Here is a 12,450-nt window from a genome sequence, read left to right as displayed (position 1 = left end):
TCACTCCAAAGCGTATCCCTAAAAAGATAGCAACTCTGTCTGCTTCCCACTGCCCAGTGCTCCCAGTAAATGTTTGGAAGAATGGGAAGGGGGGGATATCTCCTAGAAAAGGCATAACTGTAAAAATGTCTAGGAGGATTATGAAAAGAGAGAGATGCACAGGAGAAGGGGGCAACAAGTTGCCAGATGGGGTGTAACTTGGAAAAGTGGGAAGTTGCTCATTTTGGAGGAGATAATAAAAGAACAAAGTACTATTTAAATGGTGGAAACTGTAGAAAGCTGCACAACAAAGGGACCAGGGTTAATTGTTCAGGAAACACAGAAAGCTACCACACAGTTACAACAGGGAACCAGGAAGGGGAATCGAATGTTTTGTTTCAAAGGTTTTTAGTATTAGAGTTTGGAATATATACCTGAGAGTAACGTGTGGAAGTGCTGGTGAGACCACCATATCTGCAGTAATGAGAACAGTTTTGGTCTCTTTAGATAAGGAAATATATCACTTTATTGGAGGCATTTCAGGGAAGATTCAATGAGATGATCCCTGGTTTGGAGGCATTATCTTTTAAATAAAGGCTGAAAAGGTCGGGACTCTACTCACTGGATTTTCGAGAAAGAGAGGTGATCTCATTGGGACAGATGGGATTCTTTAGGGGTTTGACAGGATAAATACAGAGAGGATGTGTCTGAGGGTAAATACTGAGAGGGGAGTCTGAAACCAGATTCTGAGTCACGGAATCAAGGGTTCTGTTTTGGATTCAAGGTTAAGGCGACACAGACACGGGTAACGGGTTTCAGCGGCAATGGAGCTGGGGTGAGGTGGAGAAAAGCAACGTTTAAGAGACTGGAATTCCTGGTGTTGTGATTGTGTGGATGTCTGATCAGAAGGTCATCTTGGGGTCAGATATAACAGCAATATTGTGAAGAATGTAGTTCTGTCTCAGAGAGTTCCCAGTGAGAGGGAGGGGCTCAGCAGAAAGGTAAAGGGAAGGCAATGGGTTTAACCGTGACAATGTTTCATTGGAGGAAATTGCAGCTAATCGAGTAGTGGGAATGTGATAAGCAGTTTGATAACTGAGTAACAGTGGAGTAATGGAGAGGGATGATGGGGAGGGAGAGCTGGGCATCGTCAGTGTACATGTCAAACCTAACACAGTGTTTTTGGACGATATCACCTCCTGGCACTATGTACGTGAGATAGAGGAGAGACCAAGGATAGATCGTTGAGGGACACCAAATGCAAGGAATTCAGAAAGGAAATGGAGAGTGGAGATGAAGCAGGATTTTCCAACAACGGTGAGGTCAAATATTAGTTTTTCACAGAATGGGAGAGAACGACATAACCAGAAAAGACCAACAGACAGAACAAGGAACAATATCTATGAATTGGCGAGGGGGGGTGATGAGGCGGCAGCGGAGGAAAGAGTGTTGGAAAGTGAGTTTCGTGAGATTAGAGTAAAGGGTCAAGTTAAGCTCTGATAAGGCTTGACAAGAGATGGAGAAAGATGTAGGTTTAGGACAAAAACCAGGAACATCACCTGAGGCAGTTTGGCTCAGTGGGCTAGTGGGAGGGAGAGAAACAGCAGATCGGATTATCTCAGTCTTAGTGACAGAGAAACTCCATGTGCTCCTCACTCATTGTTGGAGGGGAGGATGGAGGAGACAGGATGATGGACAGTGTTTCACAAAGAAACAAAACCAGGGTTAGTGATATTTAAAATGAGTGAACAAACCTGATGTATTCAGCTTTTATCCAGAATATTAAAACAAATGACTGAAGTCCTGGTTCGAATCCCATCTTGGCAGATGGTGGAATCTGAATTCAAGAGAAAAAACAACGTATTAGGAATGTCCTGATCTCCATGAAACCATTGTCAATGGCGAAAAAAATCCTGCCAACCTGTCAGCGGCCCAGCCAGCTACTCACTGTACTAATCACTGCAAAGTCTCAACACAGGAATGAAACTGGATGGACCATGTGGCATCTAAGAAGGCACCAGAAATTACAACCACAGAATCAGTCCTCTCGATGGTGCAACGTCCTCCTCACTAACATATGGTTTTTGATGCCATAATGTGCAGAGCTGTCTCACAGACTAGTCAAGGAACCGCCTGACATAGTCATACTCACGGAATCATCCCTTCCAAACAATGACCCGACACCACCATCACCATCCCTATATATCGAGAGTGTGGTGCTGGAAAAGCACAACAGTCAGGCAGCATCCGAGGAGCAGGAGAATCGACGTTTGGAGCCTAAGCCCTTCATCAGCCTGACCTGCTGTGCTTTTCCAGCACCAGACTCTTGACTCTGATCTCCAGCATCTGCAGTCTTCACTTTCTCCTGAAATCTCTGGATATGTCCTGTCCCACGGGCAGGACAGACCAGGCAGAGGTGGTGGCACAGTGGTGTACAGACAGGGAGGATTTGCCCTAGGAGTACACAGCATTGACTCCGGAGACCAGGATGTCCTGCTGATTACCATATACTGTACTGGCTGATGAATCAGTTCTCCTTCATGTTGAACAACATTTGGAGGAAGCACTCAGGCAATAAAATGGTGTCAAACGTACTCTTGGGTACAGGATTTCAAGGTCCACAATCGAGACTAGTTCTGCAACAGAATTACTGACTGAGCTGGCCAGGTCCTAAAGGACATAGCTGCTCAACTGAGTCTGCAGCGGGTGGTGAGGGAACCAACAAGAGGGAAAAACATACTTGATCTCATTGTTATGAATTGACCAGCGGCAGATACATCTGTCCATGACAGTATCAGTAAGAGCGACCATCACACATTTCCTTTGGAGACAAAGTCTTGGCTTAAAGTTGAGAAAAACCTCCATTGTGTTGAGTGACACTATCACCGTTCTAATGGGGACAGACTTTGAACAGATGTAGGATCTCAAACTGGATATCTCTGAGGCACTGTGGGACATCAACAGCAGTAGAACTGTACTCCAGCACAATCTGTAATCTCATGGGTTTGTAAATCCTGCTCTCACCCATCACAATGGACTGTAAAGGAGGGCATGCCATGAGCAGCACCAGGCAGACTTAAAACTGAAGTGCCAACCTGGTGAAGCTATCAAACGGAACTACTTGCATATCAAACCGCATCAGCAGCAAGCAACAGAGCTAAGTGATCCTACATCCAATGGATCAGATCGGAACTCTGCAGTTCTGTCACACCCAGTTGTGAACGGTGATGGACAATTAAACAACTCACTGGAGGAAGCATCACAGAAATCCCCACCCTTACTGATGGAGGGGCCTCACACATCCATGCACCAGATAAGATGACAGCATCTGCAGCAATCTTCAGCCAGAAGTGCAAAGTGGGATGATCCATCTCAGCCTTCTCCAGTGGTTTCTAACATCACAGATGTGAGTTTTAAGCCAGATCGATTCAGTTTGAATAACATCAAGAAATGGTAAAGTCGTGCAAAGGCTACGGGCCCTGCTAACATTCTGGCAATAATACTGATGGCTTGTGCTCCAGAACTTGCCACCCACCAAGCCACGTACCGCTCCAGCACTGGCATCTACTGACAATGTGGAACATTGCCCAGGGATGTTCAACACAAAAACACAGGGCAATCCAACCCAGCCAATTTCCCTCTGTCAGTCCACACTCGATCAGCAGTAAAGTGATGGAAAATGTCATCTACAGGGCTACCAAGCAGCAGCTGCTCAGCAACAGCCAGCTGAGCGACACTCATTTTAGGTTCCACCATGGCAACTCGGGTCCCGATTGTGGTACCGCCCTGATTCACAATCTGGCAACCAGCTGAATCCCAGAGGTGAGGTGAGAGTGACAGCTCAGTCCCACTCCAAGACCACTAATTCGAGCCGATTCCACCCTCCTCTCAGCTCATATACTGAAACTCTCATCCATCGTGTGTTATCTCCAGACTTCGTTTTCCAAACACACTCAGGGCCAGCTTCCCACATTCAACCTCCCTGTAATCTCAAGAAAGTCTTAATCGCTGCTTGTTGATTCATCAAAAGGCTCCTAATTAGAATCAACAGCATACAGCCATAGAGATGTACAGCAAGTAAACAGACCCTTCGGTTCAACCCATCCATGCCGACCAGATACCCCAACCCAATCTAGTCTCACCTGCCAGCACCTGGCCAATATCCCTCAATTTAAAATTCTCACACTTGATTTAATTCCTGGCTGTGATAATCCCGAAGGTATTATCCCTACTGCGAATCCTCTACAAGGATGCCTGCCTTGAAGAAGTTTTCTTCCTCTCTCTACAAGAATCTCAGGGAGTCTCTCTCCCACTGCAACTCCCAGGTCATTTCCTCTGCCCTGAAGCTCTTCAACCACGTCCTGAAACAAACCCGCTACTACAGCCACATTTGCTTACTTGTCCGACCTGCCCAGCTCCTTTTCCACCTATCCACTCCACCCTCTCCTCCCCGACCTATCACCTTCATCTCGTCCCCCACTGACCTATTGTACTCTATGCTACTCTATCCCCACCCCCACCCTCCTCTAGCTTATCTCTCCACGCTTCAGGCTCTCTGCTTTTATTCCTGATGAAGGGCTTTTGCCCGAAACGTCGATTTCGAAGCTCCTCGGATGCTGCCTGAATTGCTGTGCTCTTCCAGCACCACTGATCCAGAATGTGATAATCCCTAGCTCCCTGCACCACACACACTTTGAGACCTTGGCAACCCATTTTCTTCGAGACTCCCAACCATTTGTTAATTCATTACTTCACCTGTGTGGCTATTTCTACATTTGCTGAAGCAGCATGATCTGAAATTCACAGCCAAAACCTTACAGGTCTGCTTTCCATCTTTAAGACATCCCTCAAAACCTGCTTTTTGGCAATGCTTTTGGTCACCTGACCTAATATCTCCATCTCTGGCCTTATGTCTAAAGTTCTCAATAGTATTTTTGTGAAATTATAAGCATGATAATAAAAATACGAACTGTTGTTGATTTGGACATTATTCATTCAGCAACAGTAATGATTTGAAAATAACCTATAATGCCACTTACTCAACCACACTGTGAGAGCACCTTCACCACACAAACTGCAGCTGTACAAGAAAGTCAAACATCATCCTCTCCACAAGCAACAGGGCTTTGGCATTAATCACTGCTGTCTGTGGAAGGAGAAACACAGTTGATGTTTCAGGGAATGCAAAATGCATTACAGGGAATGAAAATGGTGCAGAATTTGATAGTCAGAAATGGAAGGAAAATACACTTGCTTGTTGGAAAAAAGAATTCTTGACTGTCAAAAATATTTTAGAAAATAATCTGATAATAGAGCAGCACATGGTCAGGGGCTGGCCCGCAGTGAAAAACTAATTTACAAAGGGTCTATAAAAGTAACAATACAGTTGTAAACAGACCAAAAATACACCCATGGTTCGAGACTGAGGAAGCTAGATATTGACAAAGTGGTCATGAGGGAGCCCAGAGGTGAATCAGAGCAGTATTGGCTGCTATGATCCCAATAACTCTAAACTGGAGAAAGTCTGCACATGCGCCTGGCTGCACCTTGCCCCCTACAAAGATGGCGGCGCTGCACGTGTCCAGTGAATCATTGTCCCGAATAAAGATGGCGGCGCTAACTCAGGCCTGCAGCCGCGCTGAGGCCATTCCTCATTTACTGCAAACAAGGGACTGGGACGTTCAAATTTGTGTTTTCCGACGTGCACAATTTGTTTGTAAAACCTCTCCGCTCATAGCAACACAGTTTTTCTCCAGTTCCCCGTTTATTTCTTTCCTTACCGTATCCTGTCTCTCCATAACTTCCCGAGCATTCATTACAGCGACTGCGCGCCGCGCGCGAGGGTGATCACATGGTTTAGTTTAGCTCCGCCCTTCATTCACTTTGATTGGTTGGAGGACCAACTGCCCGTTAGGTCCTCCAACACCGCCCACCGTCCTTTCATTGGTCCGGTGCTGACATCAATCACCTGGGGTTCCTTTGTTGGCTAGAGCATGCGCAGTGTGTCCTGCTTTAGCTGATATGTTGGGTAATGTGATGGGAGAGTTTACTGAGGGTAAGAATTCCCTTTGTGTGAGCTCTGCAGTAGATTTCCTTTATTCATGGAGGGAATTGCCTTCCTACTCATGACTGTATAGCTGTGATTGATGAATCAATGCCATCTGAATCAGTACATAAACACCCCATTTTCACAACATCTGAGATCTTTAGCACATTGTATCACACTCTTCTTTGGAAACAAAAAAAAACATGAAATGGAGCCTCAAGGAATCGGAGCAGGAGTAGGGCATTCATTCCCTTCAGCTTGTTCCCCCATTCTATCAGATCATGGCTTGGCCAACCCAGACCTCAACACCTCTTTTATGCTTGATCTGCATAGCCCTCAACTGCTCAATATTTCAAAAATCCATCTGCCCTCTTAAAATAATTTGAGATAGAATCATAGGTTCCCTACTGTGTGGAAACAGGCCCTTCAGCCCAACAAGCCAGAACAACCCTCCGAAGAGTAACCCAACCTTTCCCCTCCCACATTTAACTTTCACAATTGTTTGGGTGAGAAAATTCTACCCATTTACTGAGAGAAAAAATTCTTTACTTTTTCTAAAATGAATGTTCCCTTATGTAATGTCCCCTGGTTTGAGACTTCACTGGTGCTCGAAGATGTAGTCAACATCTATTCTGTCAAGCTCCTCAGAATCTTGTTTCCATAAGATCACCCCTGCTTATCTATTCTTGATAGGTCAACCCTTTCGTCCTCGAAGCACCTAAGTGAATCTTTTTTGAATGGTTTCCGATGTTAGTTTATCCTTTATTAAATATGGGAGCTAACATTGTATACAACACTGCAAGTGAGGACTCACCAACAGCCAGTGTGGTTAACCAATCCTCAATCCATGCTAATACAATACGCCGATACCATGAGCTCCTAAATTGTGCAATTAACTTTTATGTAGCACCTTATCATTTGCATTTTTAAAATCCAAATACAGAACATCATTGGATTGCCCTTTATCAGCCCTTCTTGTTATCTCCTCAATGAACTGTTGCAAATTTGTCAAATATAGTTTCTCTTTCACAAAACCCAGTCTATCATGTTTAATGATAAGCTTTCCTAAATGTCCTGCAATTTCTTACTTTAATATTCGACTCTGTAGATTCTTTCAGTAGATTTGCTAAGGATGATTCCCCTCTCTTAAATCCATGCGGACTCTGTCCAATCTTGTCACTGTTCAGTAAGAAACTTGACTGTACTCCAATGTAATTAGTAAATGTATCTGTATTTATTTTTAAAAATAGATTACTTATCAATGCTGGACCCATGCAATATCAATAAATTAGTTCCTCTGAATTTGGGTTATAATGTTTTTTCTGTTAATTCCTTTTTATACTGTGTTATGCAGACAGCACCAAGTGAACACTCTTAATTGTGAGTAACTTTGAAAATAATATAATTGAAAAATGACATCCCAAAATGCTGCCTCATTATTGTGCAAGGAGGATTTTGCATTCAATAGTTTGCAGATAAAATTGAACAGATGTTTGCTGCAATTTGGCCAGACTGCAGGTTACACCATAGTGGCAACTCTGCTCTCAAATTCTTACTTGACACTGCCCAAGGCGATACTGATGGGACTTCACTTTGCCATTCTTGTTCACCAGCTTTATTTCCAGGTTTAATTCTATAATCATTCTAGAGCTTGTAATTTTAGACAACTTCTCTTTTAGGTACATATGTAAATATCATCCTGAAATGTTGCACTGAATGGTACCAAATTTGAAATTAGTCTCTAATCTGATAGTAACGTGCTTTGACTCTTCTACGTATGTATTGGCATAAGTTTATGCCAGTTATTTTTCTGAAGCCTGTGATTCCTGATAAAGGGCTTATGCTCGAACCATCAACTCTCCTGCTTCTCGGATGCTGCCTGACTTGCTGTGCTTTTCCAGCATGACACTTTTCGACTCTGATGTCCAGCTTCTTTGGTCATCACTTTCTCCGTTGAGTAGATTAAACCAAGAATAATTTTTGTTGATCAAAGTGCAATAGGAACCAATTCATGAAATTCAGATATCTCACATTTACCTTAACTATGTGAAGGCTAAGACATTACTAAATTATTGTCAGTAATTGAAACCGTGCTGACAAACCTGTGCAGTATCAGTGCCTCAGCTTTAGAGTGTTCCCAGATATCGCGCAGCTGCAGGATTTTGTTTTGCACTCAGCTATATGTTGTTCTCACTTGTTTCTTTGTGAAAGATTACAAAATTAACTTAGATAAATGAACTTATGATTTCTTTAACCAATGTTGGGAGAAAAAAAAGTCAGTATTTCAAGTGCTGATAAAGTAAAATAAACTGATAATCAGTAGGAAGGGTTTAAGATGGATATGGAACAAATGCTGGCAAATGGGATTAGATTTTTGATATCTGGTCAGCATGGGCAAGTTGGACTGAAGGGTCTAAGTTTGTGTTGTACAACTGTGACTTCATTCTCTCAATTATTCAAGAAGTTGAATACTTCGAGGAGGAAAGGGAGAATTTATGCAGAGAATACACTTGCAATGATGATTGAGGTAGATCAAACTCACATTATTTCATGACCTTTTCCTCTGGGTTCTTCAATGAACAAACTTGTTTTATTATCTGAATAACTATGTATCATGTGATTTGTTTTGCACAATATATTTCGTTAGGATCTATTACAAGTGTTCATTCTTAATAGATCTATTAAGAACTATTAAGAAGTGTTCATTTTTAAAATTTAGGCAGCTTGATTGTTCAGCAAGAAAAGTTTAGCGTTTTACTCCCACTGAATCATTGCTCTATAAAAGGTGACAAACTTTTTATTTTTTCTGGGCACTGAATATATGGAAGTCAATTCTGAAGGAAATAATCCTCGTCGGTAATGTTCCCACATATGGGGAGTAATTGCTTCTGGTCACTCTTCAGGTTACAGAGGCTAGGAAAGAAATGAGTTAGCCAAAGTTAGCAACATCATTTGGATGGACTATGCTCATTGGGGAAAATTGCAGGATCTGTAGAAGGAACACGTGTTTCAGAGTGTATGCAATAAACCTGAACATTGTTACTTTTGCACAGAGCTTGGGACCCGACTGGAGCAGCAATGAAGCTCGTATTGTTTTTTTAAATTTCCGAGCTTGCCAAATTATTGTTGGTAAATGCAGGTGACTTTATCAAAGCACATTTCACATGCCCCAGCTAGGAATTTGGTCCCAATTCTGTCAGTCCATCCATTCTTATGGATAAGAGGTATTTTAAATGTGAGCACTCCATTTAACTATTTGAATTGAATACTTCAGTGGTTATGTCCTCTTGGATTGTTAATTTCAAATTACTCAATGTGATTTTTTTGTCCCCCCTGAATTTGCCAAGCACTGGGCAGTTCTGGAATATTCCAAATATTTACAATAGATACACTTACACTATTGAAGGCAACCTGGAAGATTTGAATACCATTCAGGTAGTCAACAACAATACATAAGTAACTTTATGAATTGCTTACTGTACACCAACAACGCAAGCCAAATATTAGTGAAACCACAGATTGTTTCCCATGGATTCCCAAATCTAAACAGTGCATTCCAGATACGCTCACTATCACCACCTGGAAGCAGTCTCCCAAAGTGCTCCCAGAATTTAGAAAACGCATAACTGCCCTCCAAAGCTAACTCTGCTGTCACAGGCTTCACTCTTATTGTATACAATGACATTTATTGTCCAGTTCTTTAATGTGACAAATGATTTTACAAACAATTTATAAAATACTTTAAATCCTGAAAAAATGTGATGTCAGCCCTTTGTAGAAGTGAATGGAAAGTGAGATGTTTGTTTGACCTTTGGCTCTATGTATCAGACAGAACTGAGCCTTTAGCAAGATGTGGGATGTTTCCCACACATTTTGTTTAAAAAAGCAAAGATTATGCTCTGAGGTTTAAATGTTCAATCAGGTTTAATAAAAATCCTTCCAAAAATTGAGTTTGACTTCAGCTCCTTTAAAGAGACATGCTCTTGGCCTTCAATTTTGTGACATGTGATCATTCTTTGGTAAAGGTGGCTGTGTACAACACTGCAGGATGTTGTGCTGAAGTGCCTCATTGGGTGGATGAGCTTTATTACTGGTGTAACTTGGCTAATTTTGAGATGGAATGTCACTTTGAGTTAAATCTTGTTTTTAAAACTGAGGCGTACTTGTGTAACTCAAGTGTGGAAACTATGCTCATGTTTGCAATGAACCTTTCACTTTTGGAGATTAGTATTTTCCGATCTGTTTTGTAAATAAAGTTCACTATAGAAAGCACAGTGCTGGAGAACCGCAGGTCCAGCAGCATCTCTGAGGGGGGAAAAAAACATTGTAAGTTCAAAGTCTCATGACCATTTGTCCGTTCAGACGAAGAGTTAGTGAACTTGAAATGTAACATTTTGTTCACTTCACTGATGCCCTCAGAACTGCTGAGTTTCTCCAGCACTTTGTTTCTGTGGTTCAGATCTCCAGCACCTGCAGTTTATTTTTTTATATAGATCCTATGATTTGACTTGGGGAGCAAGAGGCAGCAACTGTGATCAACTAGGATAAAACTCCCCAACCATGGAAAACACAGTTCTTTATACTTTGCAAAACACAACTGTAAATAAGAAATGCAATTAAGCTAAGTGCAAGGTGGCATACCACCGGCCTTGTCTCAAACTTGCTACTCACCTTTGAGGACTAATCTGTCAGAATGGTGTTTGCTAACTTCCTTTGAGATCACAGTCCACAAATGTCCCAGTTCCTGGGCCAGGCCCGGTTACCACATTGCAGTGGGGTGGGGAGCTTTGTGTCAGCCTGAAGTTTTTGTTAAGAGCAACATTGCAGGTTGAAGTTGACGGTTTTGACTAGTATTGAGTCACCAAACTTGGAGGAAATCCTTCCGAATGTATTGATTAACTGGATTGAGCCTGTTTACATGCAGCCCTGTTAGTAGTGCTGTCATATTCTAAGTTAAGAATCACACAACATCAGGTTATAGTCCATCAGGTTTAATTGGAAGCACACTAACTTTCGGAGCGCCGCTCCTTCATCTGGTGATTGTGGAAAGCACAATTCTAAGGCACAGAATTCATAGCAAAAATTTACATTGTGATGCAACTGAAATTATGCATTAAAAAAAATCACAAAACCTGTTTTTAAAAGTTGCATTCCTGACAGTGGTCCACCCAATCACTCACTGTATTAATCACTGCACAGTCTCAACAAAGGAAGGAAACTAGATGGACCATATTACATCTCCCAATGCACTGGAAAGTACAACCACAAAGTCAGTCCTCTTGACACTGCAACTTCTGCCTCACTGTGGGCCAAAAACAGCAGCAGAACTGTACTCCAGCCCAATCTGAAATCTCATGGCCTGGTATATCCCCCACTCAACCAATAACATCAAGCCAGGAGATCAGCCCAGGTTCAATGGAGAATACAGGACGACATGCCAGCAGCAGTACCAGTACATAAAATTGAGGTGCCAACCTGGTGCAGCTACCAAACCTGCACGCCAAACAGTGCAAGCAACACCAAATAGAACTATGTGATCCCACAACCACTGGATCAGATCTGAGCTCTGCATTTCTGCCACACCTAGTCATGCTTGGTGATGGACAATTAAACAACTCACTGCAGGAAGCATCACAGATATCCCCATCCCTACAGACAGAAGGGTCTCAATCATCCATGTAACAGATACGACAACAGCATTTGCAGCAATCTTCAGCCAGCAGTGCCAAGTGAATGAGCTTCCCCATTGGTCCCTGACACAGATGTGAATTGGATTAGTTGAAAACTCATTTCAAATCAGATCAAGAAATGGACAAATAGTGTAAAGGCTCTGGGCCCTGCCAACATTGTCGCAATAAGACTGATGGCTGTGCTCCAGAACTTGCTGCCCACCAAGACAAGTACTGCTCTAGCACTGGCATAATATTCTCCATCTTTGGCCTTTTGTCAAAAGTTCTCAATGTTTTTGTGAAATTAAAAACATATTGATTTTTACCAGTATCTTCTACTCTTCACTATCGCTGAGTGAATAATCTGTTCTGTCTCTTACCAAACCACGTTGTGGGAGCACCTTCACCATCCAAACTGCAGCAGTACAAGAAGTCAAATATTACCCTCTCCACAGGCACCAGGGCTTTGGCATTGATCACTGGTACCTGTGGAAGGAGAAATACACACGATTTTTCAGGGAGTGCAATATGAATTATAGAGAACGAAAATGGTGCAGAATTTGGCTGTTAGAAATAGAAGGAAAATTTACTCGCTTATTGGAAAAAAGAATTCTTGACTATCAAAGATATTGTGGGAAAAAAACCTGATAATGAGAAGCATATGGTCATGAGTTGGGCAGGAGTGGACAATTCATTTACAAAAGGGTCTGTGAACATAATAGTAAAATACTAAACAGAGCGAAAATACACACGAGA

General features: G+C 42.3%; 1 long non-coding RNA gene across 2 annotated transcripts in view; it reads right to left on the bottom strand.

Annotated features, from left to right (window-relative positions):
- The window catches only part of LOC148141995 (uncharacterized), a 32,936-nt gene extending 27,815 nt beyond the window's left edge, over nt 1–5,121 (bottom strand). For both annotated transcript variants that reach the window (XR_015752225.1, XR_015752226.1), the window contains exons 1-2: nt 5,019–5,121; nt 1,734–1,816 (exon numbers count right to left, since the gene is read on the bottom strand). This is a non-coding gene — a long non-coding RNA (uncharacterized LOC148141995). The remainder of the gene's footprint in view (nt 1–1,733; nt 1,817–5,018) is intronic.
- Nucleotides 5,122–12,450: the final 7,329 nt, after the last annotated feature.

This window comes from Chiloscyllium plagiosum, unplaced genomic scaffold (assembly GCF_037043375.1).
Source record: "Chiloscyllium plagiosum isolate Xiang-an unplaced genomic scaffold, Cpla_swu_hap1 HiC_scaffold_31, whole genome shotgun sequence".
In the NCBI taxonomy this organism is placed as follows: domain Eukaryota; kingdom Metazoa; phylum Chordata; class Chondrichthyes; order Orectolobiformes; family Hemiscylliidae; genus Chiloscyllium; species Chiloscyllium plagiosum.
This window is presented reverse-complemented; position numbering and strand designations above follow the sequence as displayed.